This window comes from Miniopterus schreibersii (assembly GCF_964146895.1).
Source record: "Miniopterus schreibersii genome assembly, chromosome: 7".
Taxonomy (NCBI): domain Eukaryota; kingdom Metazoa; phylum Chordata; class Mammalia; order Chiroptera; family Miniopteridae; genus Miniopterus; species Miniopterus schreibersii.
This window is the reverse complement of record NC_138108.1, coordinates 31,790,400-31,804,182: the sequence shown is the minus strand read 5'-3', so window position 1 is coordinate 31,804,182 and position 13,783 is coordinate 31,790,400.

Below are 13,783 nucleotides of genomic sequence, written 5' to 3'. Positions count from 1 at the left end.
GGTATTCCCGGGGTTGAAATCACTGGGCGGCTTTCCTTGCATGAAGTCAGGATAGAGCACAGATACTTTTAGCAAAAATGTGGGAGGTTGGGTCAAGGAGGACACTTGAGAATTATTATTAGGATAGATTACCCAGAGTGGAAGCTCTGGAGTAAACAATCCCAAACTGGGCTTCAGATCAGAGAAATAAGAGCATGAATACAGGAGAGACTGCTGAATTTGGGCAGTTTGAGCCATAACTTAATAGGGATCTCATGAGCATTCGCAACCAGGAGAAAAGATAAACAGTGCAGCAGCTTTTTACATGCGGATGAGCCTGTTGGGAAAAGACCTCATTTCTCCACAGGGTGCCTATGGCCATTCCAAGAATCAGCACCTAGGGAAAGACCTACGCTTTGGAAAGCGGGGCATTGGGAGGTGAGAGTCCGATTGACAGTGGGGAAGTTCTGCTTAATATTTTAAATATATGCTAAAGTAATTGAGATGTGATAATGTCACAGGATGAGTTCCCTGGGAAAGGGACTTTGAGGTGGAGATTTGTGCACACGGTGTTCACTGGAGGTTGCTCTTGGTAATGACGCCTCTACAGGAGTGACAGAAGATGGATTTGGCAGAGGGAGATACTGAACTAAAATACAACGATGGCTTTAGTCATCCAACTGAAAACTCTGGGGTTGGGGCAACCCTTCAAAGATACCCTGAATTGAAGAAAGGGGGCTGAGCATCTGTACCTTTTCATGGCTTAGTAATTATATGCAGTTTGCTTTGGAGAGTGGCAGTTACTTTGGATGAGACATCTCCCTTCCGCTAAAAGTAACTTATGGGGAGGAACTCAGCTATGAGCTATGAGAAGGCAACAATTCAGGTAATTGGGAACAGAGTGCCTTGGGAACGTCCTAATGGAGGAATGTGGGTATCTAATAAGTTTATCCTATTTGAGTATAGTTCCTCTATGATTTTGTTTGGTCTTTGTTTCATTTGGAAATATACAGGAAGAAGATTAGTGGTAAATAGAGCTCCCATCACTGAAGCTGGTATTTAGGAAGCAAATGAGACAGTCATCATCGTCTACTAACACCCATTCTAAATTTCCATCACAGCTGGCACCTCTATCCATGTAAATGCTCACTCTTAGTGGGCAGAACAAGATACATTATTGAGGAGACTGAGCCTCTGAGTACCGTGCTTTTTTTAGTTTATAGCTTCTGTGTTTTTTATTTATCATCAAAATGAAACAGGGGAATTACCAAGCAGTGTCCCAGTAGATCACCTAGCCACACTGTGTAATAGCAGCCCTACATCTACTTGATGAGCAGGGTCAATTATTTCTGCCAGGATAGTGACTTCTTTTCTTCCCTGAAGATCTCTTGCACAAGGAGCGGGAGGTAAATGATGAGATGGATAGCAAAATGTGTAATGGGACTCTTGCTGTTTTCCTGGTGGAAGCACTTCTGCACCAAGAACCAAAACTTCTGAAGTCACACAGCCAAAAATTGCAAGAACTAGAAACACACATTCCTCATGTGGGTCATTGGGAGTAATTGTAAGCAGTACCACACATACTCACTACTTGGTTATGAGTATCATGTATTCTATTTATCAGTGATCTCACTGATAAGGGGGAATGACTGAAAGTATATATTGCATGGAGGATGACTCTCCATGCTCACAGTGAATTATCTCCAAATTGGTACCTTAGGTACATTGTCAAAAGGCCATCATGCTATCAGGTGTGCAAACTTTTGGATTACACAATATGTGATAGGACCAGTGGATCCCATAGATATGTGCCCACTACTGTGCCTTCTGTACTATAAAACAGATGTCTTAATCCAATGAAATGTCAATAGAGCAAATCATTTATTTATTTATTTATTTACTTACTTTTTAAATTTATCTTTATTGTTGAGAGTATTACAGGTATACCATTTCCCCCCCCAATTGACCCCCTCCACTTCCCTCCCACCCCCTTCCCAGGCCTTCACCCCGTTATTAACTGTGTCCATGGGTTATACATATAACTTCTTTGGTTAATCTCTTCCCACCCTCCACCGCCCTTCCCTCTTTCCTCTGAAATATGATCATCTGTTGCATGCGTCAATGTCCCTGGATCTATTTAGTTCGTCCAATTCTTTTGTTCATTAGCTTCTTCTTAAAGAAGACCCTTCAGCATTTCCTGTAGTGCTGGTTTGGTGGTGATGAACTCCTTTAGCTTTTCCTTGTCTGAGAAGCTCTTTACTTGACCTTCAATTCTAAATGATAGCTTTGCTGGGTAGAGCAATCTTGGTTGTAGTTCCATGTTTTTCATCACTTTGAATATTTCTTGCCACTCCCTTCTGGCCTGCAAGGTTTCTGTTGAGAAATCAGCTGACAGTCGTATGGGTGCTCCCTTGTAGGTAACTAATTGCTTCTCTCTTGCTGCTTTTAAGATTCTCTCTTTGTCTTTGGCATTTTAATTATGATGTGTCTTGCTGTGGGCTTCTTTGGGTTCCTCTTCTTTAGGACCCTCTGTGCTTCCTGGACTTGTAAGTCTATTTCTTTCCCCAGGTAGGGGAAGTTTTCTGTAATTATTTTTTCAAATAGGTTTTCAATTACTTGGTCTCTTTCTTCCCCTTCTGACACCCAATAATACGAATGTTGGGCCTCTTGAAGTTGTCCCAAACGCTCCTTATACTATTTTCATATTTCTGGATTCTTTTTTCTTTTTGCTCTTCTGGTTGGGTGTTTTTTGTTTCCTCATGTTCCAAATTGCTGATTTGATTCTCAGCGTCCTCTACTCTGCTGTTGATTCCCTGTAAATTATTCTTCATTTCAGTTCCTGTAGCCTTCATTTCAAATTGGTACTTTATTATGTTATTGATTTTCTCAGTTATTTCCCTAACAGTATGCCTAAACATCCTTATAACCAAAATTCTGAACTCTCTGTTAGCTTGCTTGGATCTATTTCATTTTGTTCCTCTTCTAGAGATTTCTTCTGTTCTTTCCTTTGTGATATCTTTCTTTGCCTCCGCATTTTGACTGCTTTCAGGTGTTTGTTTCTATGTATTAGGTAGAGCTGCTATGTCTCCTGGAATTCCTAGAGTGGCTTTGTGTAGTAGGTGTCCTGTAGGGTCCAGTGGCTCAGCCTCCCCAGTCACCTGAGCTGGGCCTTCTAAGTGCTCCCCTGTGTGGGCTGTGTGCACTCTCCTGTTGTAGTTGAGCCTTGGTTGCTGTTGGCATCCCTGGGAGGAACTGACCCCCAGGCCAATCAGCTGTGAGGGCCAGCTGCAACTACAGCCAGAGAGCTGCTGTGCTGGAGACACCCCTATGGAGCAGGATTTACTTCAGTGGAGCTTTGGTGTTCACCAAGCATGGCCCTTGAGTGTGTCACTCATGGATGTGGTAGGGTTGTAATCCAGCGTGGTCGAGTCTGATCACCAGGTACACTGTCTCTGGGGCCTCCCAGGAGGTGCAGAGTCAGCCTGTGCCAGTGCCTTGCTCAGGGCCACCCAGCATGAGCTACACAGCAAACCGTAGTTGGCTGCTCCTTGTGCTGGGCTTGGAGGTGCCCAGGAGAGGCCAAGCTATGAGCCAATGCAGCTGCCGCTAGTGCCAGGCCTGGGGCCACTTATCAAGCCGTATGGGGCCCGCTGCTGCTTGTTTGAGAGATTTTAGGAAAGTCCTAAGCATGAGGCTCGAGAGGCCACTTGCACATAAAAGCCCCTGGAAATGGCCTGGATGAGCCTGCAGGTGGGGAGGGGCGGGGCCTCCGGGAATCACGGGGCGGGGCCAAAGGTGTGAGTCAGGTGCTGGCGATTCAAACATGGCGCCTGCCTGCCGGCTGTGTGTGGGGAGGACTCGCCAAAGGAGCAACGGCCTCCGCCAGCCCTTCTGCCCGGGAGGAAGCCGCCCTCCACCTCTCACCTGGATCTCAGGCAGGTTAGTTCCTCCCCTAGTGTCCCGGGTCCTTTCAGGCTGCTCCTGGCGCTGGGCTCAGAGGGAGCGTCCGAGTGAGTCCGTGCCGGGCCCTTTAGAGGAGCTGCCGGGGCTCCCGCAGCCTCTGGGACCCTCAGGGACAGTGCCCACTGGTTTCACAGCCCAGAGTTGTGTGGACGTCTCTTCCCCGGCCTGGAGCCCTGGGCTGGGGACCTGCTGTGGGGCTGGGACCTCTCCCTCCTCTGGGAAACCCCCACCCCCGAGATTCCCTCCCGGGTTTCAACCTCGGCACCAGGTGTGGGCCCCAGGCCGCGTCTCCAGGATTGAGCCCCGATCCGCCCGCGTCTCCGCCCCTCCTACTGGTCTCAGTGCTGCTTCAGCTCCCTGGTTGTGGGGCTTCTGCTCAGCCAGATTTCAGGAGGCTCTGAGTGACGGTGGTTCTGTATTTTAGTTGTGATTTTGATGTGGTTGCGGGAGGCGGTGGGTGCAGCTGTGACCTACGCTGCCATCTTGTTCCTTCTAGAGCAAATCATTTTTGAACCCTGAAGTTTTACAGGCAGGGAAGGTAAAACATATGCAGAATATATATATTGATTTCAGTAAAGATTAATTGCTATGCCCTCTATGGTAAAAATGGTTCAATATAATCAACTTGCTGTCAAATGTTACATTTTCTCCTGAGAAACCGGTGCCTATTCAGGGAATTTAGGATGTTTTCTATTGCTGGCAGATTGGACATTCGACAACAACAGTGTCTATCTCAGCCTTAGAGATAGCCTGGGCTACTGGGCATATGCTTTGCCTCTATCTCTGTCCCAATACTATTCTATTCTTAGATTCATTGTGATAAAGACAAAAGCTGGTTATATCTACAGAAACTGGTCAAGTCATTCTGTTGACTTGGAAGTTTATTGCTACTTCCATGTGAATGAGCTCTGGTGGGTGTTGACACGTAACACAAAAACCTTCACATTTCATCCTTAAACCCATAGTACCATCCACATGCCATAAACACAGACACCCTTGTTCTTTATCTTTCAGTCTTTCTCCAGATTTCTGAACAATGAACCAATTCACTCACCACTGGCTATGAATCTGTATGCGTTATTACCAGAGGTCACTTTCCTTCATAAAGTGGATGACCAAGTTCATCATCAAAGTCCTGCCTATTTTGAGAATTTCCCAGCCTGACATTCTTGCTAGATAGTGGAATGGAAAAGCACCATTCTCAAGGTCAAAGCACAGAGCATTTACCTGAGATGTAGTTAATCTACTCTGGCATAGCAGCTCCAATTAAGACTATTTGGTTGAATTTGTTGTAGGTCAGTGTCATCTACAAGTATCTATCTGGCAAGAGCCAGGAGGTTGAATTAAATGGGGATTTGATGGACCCATCAATCCTGCATCCTTTGACTCTTTAATTATAAAACTAATTACTCCCATTCCCTTCCTCCATTCTCCTGGAATTTAATACTTATTGCTTTTGATTTACTTGTCTAAAGAGGGGGAGGGTACAGTTTCAGTAGGTCTGACTTTATTTACTATACTGAAATATCTCTGACCTTACAGACCAAGGAATAAATTTGGGTCATTTTGCCTAATAATAAGTACATTCATTCAAGTGATAAATTTATGTAATAGAGAAATGGCCAAGAATCCAGTTCACCCAATGCAAGTTGAACTTTGGCCAGTAATTCATGTATTACCTGGTTCCAAACACTCTAACAGAGGATCTATGATGATGTCTTATATTTAAGCTGTCCTCAAAATACTGGTTATTTTCTTTTTTCAGTGTATTGGCCATAGATCTTTCAGTGGAAAGTCTACAACCATCATTACCATATATACTTATGTGGTGTTGCAGGGTCCTTATTCTTGAGGATTTGACCTTTTCTTCAGTCACTGGGCTCTGGATCTGAAAACTTGTTCAATTATGATACTAAACAAAGGGCTATTGGACTTTATTGGGACAACTGGCCTTGATTGTCCATCTTTGATTTTCTTTATTGTATAATTTGAGCACCATTATATCTATAGATAAAGGTTCAGTAATACTCTTGTTAACTGACCATAGACTATATATCTATTGGTTGAATAATATTCTTGTTGACTGAGCTTCTATATTTCCCATAAAGATGCCATATTCTTTTGACCATCTACATAGCTTTTTACAGAACAGGCAACTTTGCGAGTCAGACCAACCTTGTTGCTTATCATGATAATTTCAGTACTGTACTTTTCTTCTGATGGTTAAATGCCTCCACTGGACCTCTATTTGGCATCCTTCCATCCCCATTGCTATCTGTAAACCTAGTTCTGTATCAACACCACATACCATCATTATCCACATCATAAAGAGTTCAGACATTACCAGTCTTCTCAACAATGCTGGTGATCCTCTCACAAGCATATTCCTTATTACTTTGGTAAATGGGGTGCCCTCTGGGTGATTTAAAGGAACATAGCTAGAGGGTTTTATAGCTTTATGTAGAGTGTCAATAATTCTCTAAGTTTTTAAACCTTATTTCACTATTTTTCATAGAAATTATATTATTTCCATTTCAAAAACAATCCTATCAGTATGTTAGCACTATCTTTCCAGACTATAAAATCATGTATCACAGGAGATAGCTTCAATATCAATAAATTATCCATTATCCAAATTTATCTTTTGTTTATCCTAAAATAGTTTTTAATTCCTGCTGATACAGAGTTTTTAAAGCATCATAGGAGTATAACTCCTTTTCTCCCTTAGCAGGCACAGAACTTCCTTTTCCAAATTATAGTGTGACTTTACTCTAGTTATTGGTCTAGTAGCCCAGGGGATAGATGGGTGTAGATCCCAAGAAGGAATACATATTGTCTTGCCAGTTTAAGATCCCAGCAGCCTCTAAGAACAAATGAAGAGTGTGAACATTTAACAGAGAAGATTGGGACTCTTCTGTAGGTTTAGAGGGTTCAAGGTGATCTAAGTATGGAAGTTTGTGAACACATTTATCCATTTGTCTTATTCCATGTCTCAGATTTCCATTTTCTTTTTTCAGTTACTGTCCTGACCTTGTGTAATGGGCTTCCAAATTTGAGAACCTAATCTTTCCTGGAGCCAGCCCTTCCTTTACATCCTAAATCTTATTCTCAGTTTTTTCTTCTCTCCAGATGAAGGAGATAAGAGTCTCTTTACATAAGAGGCACTCCGGCTTTCATAGTTGTCTTAAATTGTTGATTAATTATCTTTAGCCAGCTATTTTCTTTTTTTCTAATCTGTCCACATACCCAAGCAACAGCTATCCAATTTCATACTTCTTATGTTTTCTACATTCTCCAAACCCTTAAATATATACATTATTGCATCTAACAGTATATTCCTTTCCATAGGTATCCTGTTCCATTTCATCACTTTTATCAATTGCATTGCTTCTGCATTTCAGGCCATCTTAGTATTCTACTCAGTATCCTACTATCAGCAGTGATTGGCCTAGAATGTCAGATTTCCAGAAGTTATCTTGCTCCAAAATATCATTTTAGAGTTTGCCTTCTAAGACTACACTCTGTATTAGCTGTCATAGGTCAGTTTTCTGAGGAAAAAGATTCTGTGTTGGAAATTTGCAGTAAAAACCCCTATAAAGTAAGACTGGACAGAGGGAGAACTTACAGTGCAATGTAGTTGTAACAAAAACCTCAGATGATTCCATAGGGAACTCTGTAGCTGGAATGTCTATCCAGAAATGTCTTGAGTTAGAATTTGTACTTCCTTTTTAGATTTGTCATTTTCCTGAGAGTGGGGTGTAATCTTAGGTGAGGTCACTTCCTTTGGCAAAGATGATTCTCAGGGAAGAATTCAGCTGGGACCCAACAGGAGCAACACTGTCAGCATTCAGGAAAATAAATGCCCTAAGCAGAGGCAGAGGCATACCAACCAGTAGCAATCTCAAATGCTATATGGTAATATGTCTCTCTTACAGCAATAAACTTGTAATAAAATCCAACTAGAGTATAATGTTTCCAATGCCCCGCCATGGTAGGAAGATTTTTAAGATGGCCCCCGAGATCCCCATCCTCTGGTGTACATGCCTATATAATCCCCTTCCCTTAATGTGAGCAAGACCAATGAATATAACGGGATATCATTCCAATGATTATGTTACTAATCAACTGACTCTGAGATAATCAAAAGGAAAAGATTTTCTTGGGTGGGCTTTGTATACTGGGGTGAGTCCAATGAAATAAAGTGAAGCATCAGAGAAATATTCTCCCGATGAACACTAAGAAGCAACAACCCCCCATGTTGTCAGTGGGCCTGGGAATGGAAGGCCTCCCATTGCTAAGAGAGAATCCCTACTAAAAGCTAACAATAAAATAGAAATATCAATCATACCACCATATAATCAAATCTGCCAAAAACCTGAATGAGCTTGGAAGGATTGAATCTCAGATAAGATGGTAGTTCCAGTTCCAGCGCACAGCTTAATTTCAATCTTGTAGGACACTGAGCAGAGAATCCAGCTACGCCATGCCTGGACTCTGACTTCCAGAAACTCAGATATTAAATGGGTGTTGTTTTGAGCCACTAAGTTTGTGGTACTTTGTTATGCAGCAGTTAATCACTAATGACCAACATATAAGATACTCTACAGTTCAACCTTGACTTATTTATCCTTTGGTATTTCTCAAGATAAGCCAAAATGAACATGTTTCAATATTTTCAAGCTTTTCTCATTTCACCCCCAAATGCATGGTTCTCATTCCTGCTTCTGTATTTGTTCCCATGATGTGTTCTCTCTGTGGAATTCTTTCTTCATTTCCTCCACTTATCTAAATCTTAGACATTTTTCAAGACCCAATATCCATATAATCTATAAAATATTAAATCTGTACTTTCTCTTATCTTTTAAGGTACATATAAACTCTAATTCATCATATGGCAAATGTATTCAAATATCCAAGTAAACTCAATCCGCCTTCCCAGCTTGTTTCAAAATGTGACAAAAATTTGGAGAGAGGAATAAATACTCTGTGACTTCCTTTCCCCAACTTCCCTGTTGCTCCCAGTTAAACTTTGCTACCTCGCAAGCAAACAAAGTGACTACTTAAATGTAGTACAGAATTTGAATGAAGACTTGGCTTTAGGGTGCATTATTTATTCTAAAAACTACATCTTACACACAATGAAAATGAAGAGGCTCAGTGTTTCAGAGCTAAATTAGTTTTATAATCAGAAAAAGAACTAGCACCTTAATGAAGAGAAAACTAGATCTGTGTTTGTCTAAAATCTTAAATAGTTATTAACCTGATCTATCATGAGTGAAGGTTGTCCAGGTAACAACTTCCAAACCTGTAGAGAATTTTTTATAAAAATTTATTTGAGCCAGACAGAGGATACACCTGGAAGCAAAATCTCAACAGACTGAGATAAATGCTTCCGAATATAACAGTTTGCTATTTCTTTTTATGCATTTTATATTAAGGAGGAAATGTAAGGAAGATGACATAAAGGTTTAAGGAAGCAACCAGGGGACTGGATTATAAGATAGTTAAAGTTGTGTGTTCTCTTGAAAGGTTTGAAAGGGTGGTAGGAATTAGAAAGAGGGTTGTGAAAGGGGGCAATTGAAAGGTGCTTTAACCTAGATGCATGAAAACAGTGGACAGGGCTTGCTTAAAGAAGTTATATACCTGGAGTGTGACTACTCACCATGATCTGCCCAGTTAGGAATTTATGACCAGGTTACCCCGTGAGGTTACTTTTCACAGAACCCTTTTTTATTTTATCCACATGGTATAACATTATATTATAATAAGGTATCATTAATAGGAGACAACCATGAGAGGTGGACTCTCAGTCTCTAAATCTTGAATTTGAACCCTATGTCTGCACTGGTTTGTATGACATAAGAAATTTACCTAAACTCTCTGTACCTCAGTTTTATATGTAATGTAGTAAAACTTACCTCCTAGAGTCTTGGTCATAATAAAAATCAATTCAATTACCTTTCATTATTATTCTCTTTATTTTTATTACCTTAAAAAAAGTATTGTTGCACTAAAAATTGATCTGAAATATGTTTGAAGTAGTGTGCCATATTTTTAGGTTAGGTGAAAGAAGCTCTGTTCCTGATGTCCAAGTGACACAAGACAGATTTAAGTCCTCAGGTAAAGTATGGGATAAAACAAGAGGCCACACATTCACAGAATGGGAACAAATTAGAGTAACTGATAAACCTTCTGGAGAGAGTGAATATTAATTATGCTGATAGTTTAATTTTTATTCAGATTATTTTAGCAGTTGCTTCCCAACTGGCCTATAGTGCTTCAGAATTACTTCTAGATTTTACTTTTACAAGCCAACTTTCAGTCTCAGTGTTTTTTGGTCGAATTAAATTTGAATTTCAAGTGACCATAACATAAAGATCCTTGACTGTAAACCACTGATCCCTGATGTTCTACTGCTTGTAATTAATTGCTTTCTGTATGATTAATTTTTTTATATGTAAATTAATTCTATTAGAAAAATAAAAATGCAATTTTCAACACTTAATTGTAGTGATTTTATCTGATCACTACAATTATCTGATGACTGCAGTGAAAGAAACAATATTAAATGAGGTAGAAGGGGGTAATATTAGGAAAAAAGAAATGACATATAAAGAATAAAGAGGGTTTTTTGATCACCGATTTGTATGTTGTGTCCAACAACTATAGAGGAACAGAGAGGCTCTTGATGAAACAAATATTTCCAATTTTGAATTGGATAGAAATTACTGAAGCACTCTGTACAATTCAATTAAAGATATCCTAGATAGTTTAATAGAGCAGGCAAATAAAGAACCCAAATCAGCCATATTTACCTGGTAAAAGCACATAGGTGGCTACTTTACAAATTTTCCTCATTTGTTTTCTGGGTCTGGAGACAGGAGATAGGCTTCTGGTCCTAACTCCAGTGTTAGTGTGATGTGTCACCTTGGAAAAGTTACTTAACATCTTTATGCCTTTCTTTTCCTTAAAAAAAGATAGTAGATTCTGCTTATTTAGTTGAGAAGGTGATGATGAGTAATAAGTAGAATAATGGATGTTAACACGCTAAAAAAGTTGAAAAAACTAAAAATTAAAGGAATTATCCTTGTGCATTTTAGTTATGAAGGAATCAAAGAGATTTTAATGTAATGTTTCATTAATAAATATGAACCTGATCTCATTGAACACTGCTTAGAGAAAATTGAGAATATGAAAAATTTTTAAATGTATAAAATAATATAACCGTCATTCGTCGGAATTACAAGAGGGATGATTTTGCCTTTTTGGTTGGGAGAGATAAAATGTGCTTATCATAAACAGTGCTTCAGGTTTTGTAGTTATCTGGAAGAACTAAAGAGTGCATTGCTTTCCTTCCAGCAGACCTCACACATTAAATCACTATCAATACGTGCTGGCCCCATGCGAAACTTCACACTCTCATATCAGAAGATGAGACTGGGAGAGGAAAGAGAAAATAAAAAACAATCCTATATAACTCCTGCAGATCATATATTCAACAGCTGGGGTTTCTTATTCTGATCAGACCTCTCTGATCTTACGGATCACGACTTGATGATCCTTTTTGTACAAGAGCAAATACAGTTTTGTAGCAGAACAATTAACGTTTCTCCTCCTCTTCGTGCGTGACCTGACCACAGACTGAACCTGTTCCTGAAATTGCGCTGTTTCCACTTTGGTTTATTCCCTGATGTGAAATGGTGTCATCTTTCTGTTGTTTCTGGATAAACTCAAGCACAAGCTAAGCCTCAGCGTGTCAATGGCTTTGATCTAAGGCCCTGTGTATGGTTCATGAGCCTCAGGCAGCGTTGTAGTGAGATATTTGCAAGCTATTTATTTCTTATAAAACCATTAAGGTTTATTGCAGTGAATCTAGTGATTTTCATGCCTTGATCAGGCTCTGCTTTTCCATATTTCTGACATGAAAGGGATATAGACTGCCTGTCATAGAAATAAAAAGGCTTTCATTAAGAAATAGATTTTTCCCTTGCAACCTCTAATTTAGCTTTTTTATTTCTTCCTGGAAGTAACCCTGTGGACCTGTAGTTTTTTATTATTTTTGTTTGTTCCTGATTATATCTCAATATCACTGACACTTGTTCAAACAGTTTAGTAGCCTGACTGTTTTTCCAGATGAATTGTGTAGGACTTTATTTATTTTTCATTGCCACTAAGCATTTTTTTATTTTTTATTATTGAATTTATTGGGATGACATTGGTAAAAAAATTATATAAGTTTCAGGGGTACAATTCCTGATTTTTAAATCTGATTGATCAAAAAAAATTAAACAACCAAAAGAAAAATCCCTCTAGGTTAAAATGTCATCAAATGTTATTTTTATATTACTCTTATGTGATATTAAAATTAAATAGGTTGAGACTAATTCCAAAAGGCAGGTTTAATTAATACTGTGTAGTGGAAACTCAATCTTCTGAGAGCTGAGAGCAGATTTTGGAGGCAGAGTCAAGGTGAGTGGCTGCTCGGTTCCACTTCCTTTCAGCCCCTCGTCAGTTCTTGGCGACATTATTGAGACCAACTCACATCCTGAAAGACATGACAAATCTAACCTTACCTCTTGTAATAGAGGCATTATGCCTATATATGCAATACCCAGTTCACACTACACAGGTAAAAGCTAGATACTAAGGATAACAGAGCAAGTGTACCGAACCTTCTTTAACGGCATATGGTCACCCCCATACCAATCCTAGGCTATTTGCCTCTGAATTTCTTGTTATGGAAGAAAAAATGATTATGCCAGTAGATGCAAGTTTCTAATGCATGAAACCAACATATTCATAACAGAAATGTGTATTTTAAGAAACGATTTAACCTTTGAAGTCTTTAAGTGACAGCCCTATAACTTGAATTTCTGTGTCTTCATATTTCATTATTTGAATTTCCCTATTAGAGAGAAAATAGTGAAAATGGCTTTTCAATGAGCAGAGCTCCTACTATGTGGGTTCAAGAAAAAAATGGCAAATTAGGCCTCACCCTCTTTTATAAAATGACTACCAATTTTATAAAGCTGTGAGAGAATAATTAAACAATCCAAGTAAAAAACGAAGCTACTTGGCACAAATTTTGTAATTTTATAAATTTTATCTCTTATTATTAAGAGTTTACTCTCTCTTAAATAAAATTACATTAGGATGGATTTTGAAAGATCATCAGGTCATGAATGTATTTAATCTCCAGGGGTTTCTCCTCTTCAGAAAAATTAGAAATACTCTGTCTATAAATATATGTAAATTTTCAAGGATAGCTCCAATTTCAATAATACTTACAAGTCACCCTAGCTGGTTTTTCTCAGTGGTTAGAGCATTGGTCCACAGACTGAAGGGTCCCAGGTTTGATTCTGGCCAAGGACACATAACTGGGGAGCTTGGGGGAGACAACCAATCTCACATAGATCTCTCTCTCTCTCTCTCTCTCTCTCTCTGAAAAAGCAATGGAAAAAATATCCTTGGGCGAGGATTTAAAAAAATACTTACAGGTCATGTACCCTGATTTGTTTTTTTAAATTTGTTTGTCTTCTAAAACTCTCTCTGTGGGCTTTGTTATGTTTGAAATCAAATATAAGGTCTCTCAGATTTTTGGTCTTTTCACTCAATGAAACAAATCATTTTGAAATTTTACTTCTCTACAGGAGTTCTAAATTTTTCTTTGGGGCTGAATTTAAAGTTTTCTTTAAGTCTGGATTCTTTGCTCCCCTCTTTTTCACAGAATTTAACATGGTGCTCAAAACTTTCAAGACGCCTGCCCACAGTTTCTAAGACTGAATGCTTTCAAGCCAAGCTTTTCCTGCATTCCTGTGCCCGAGAAGGCTGGGTCTTTAGA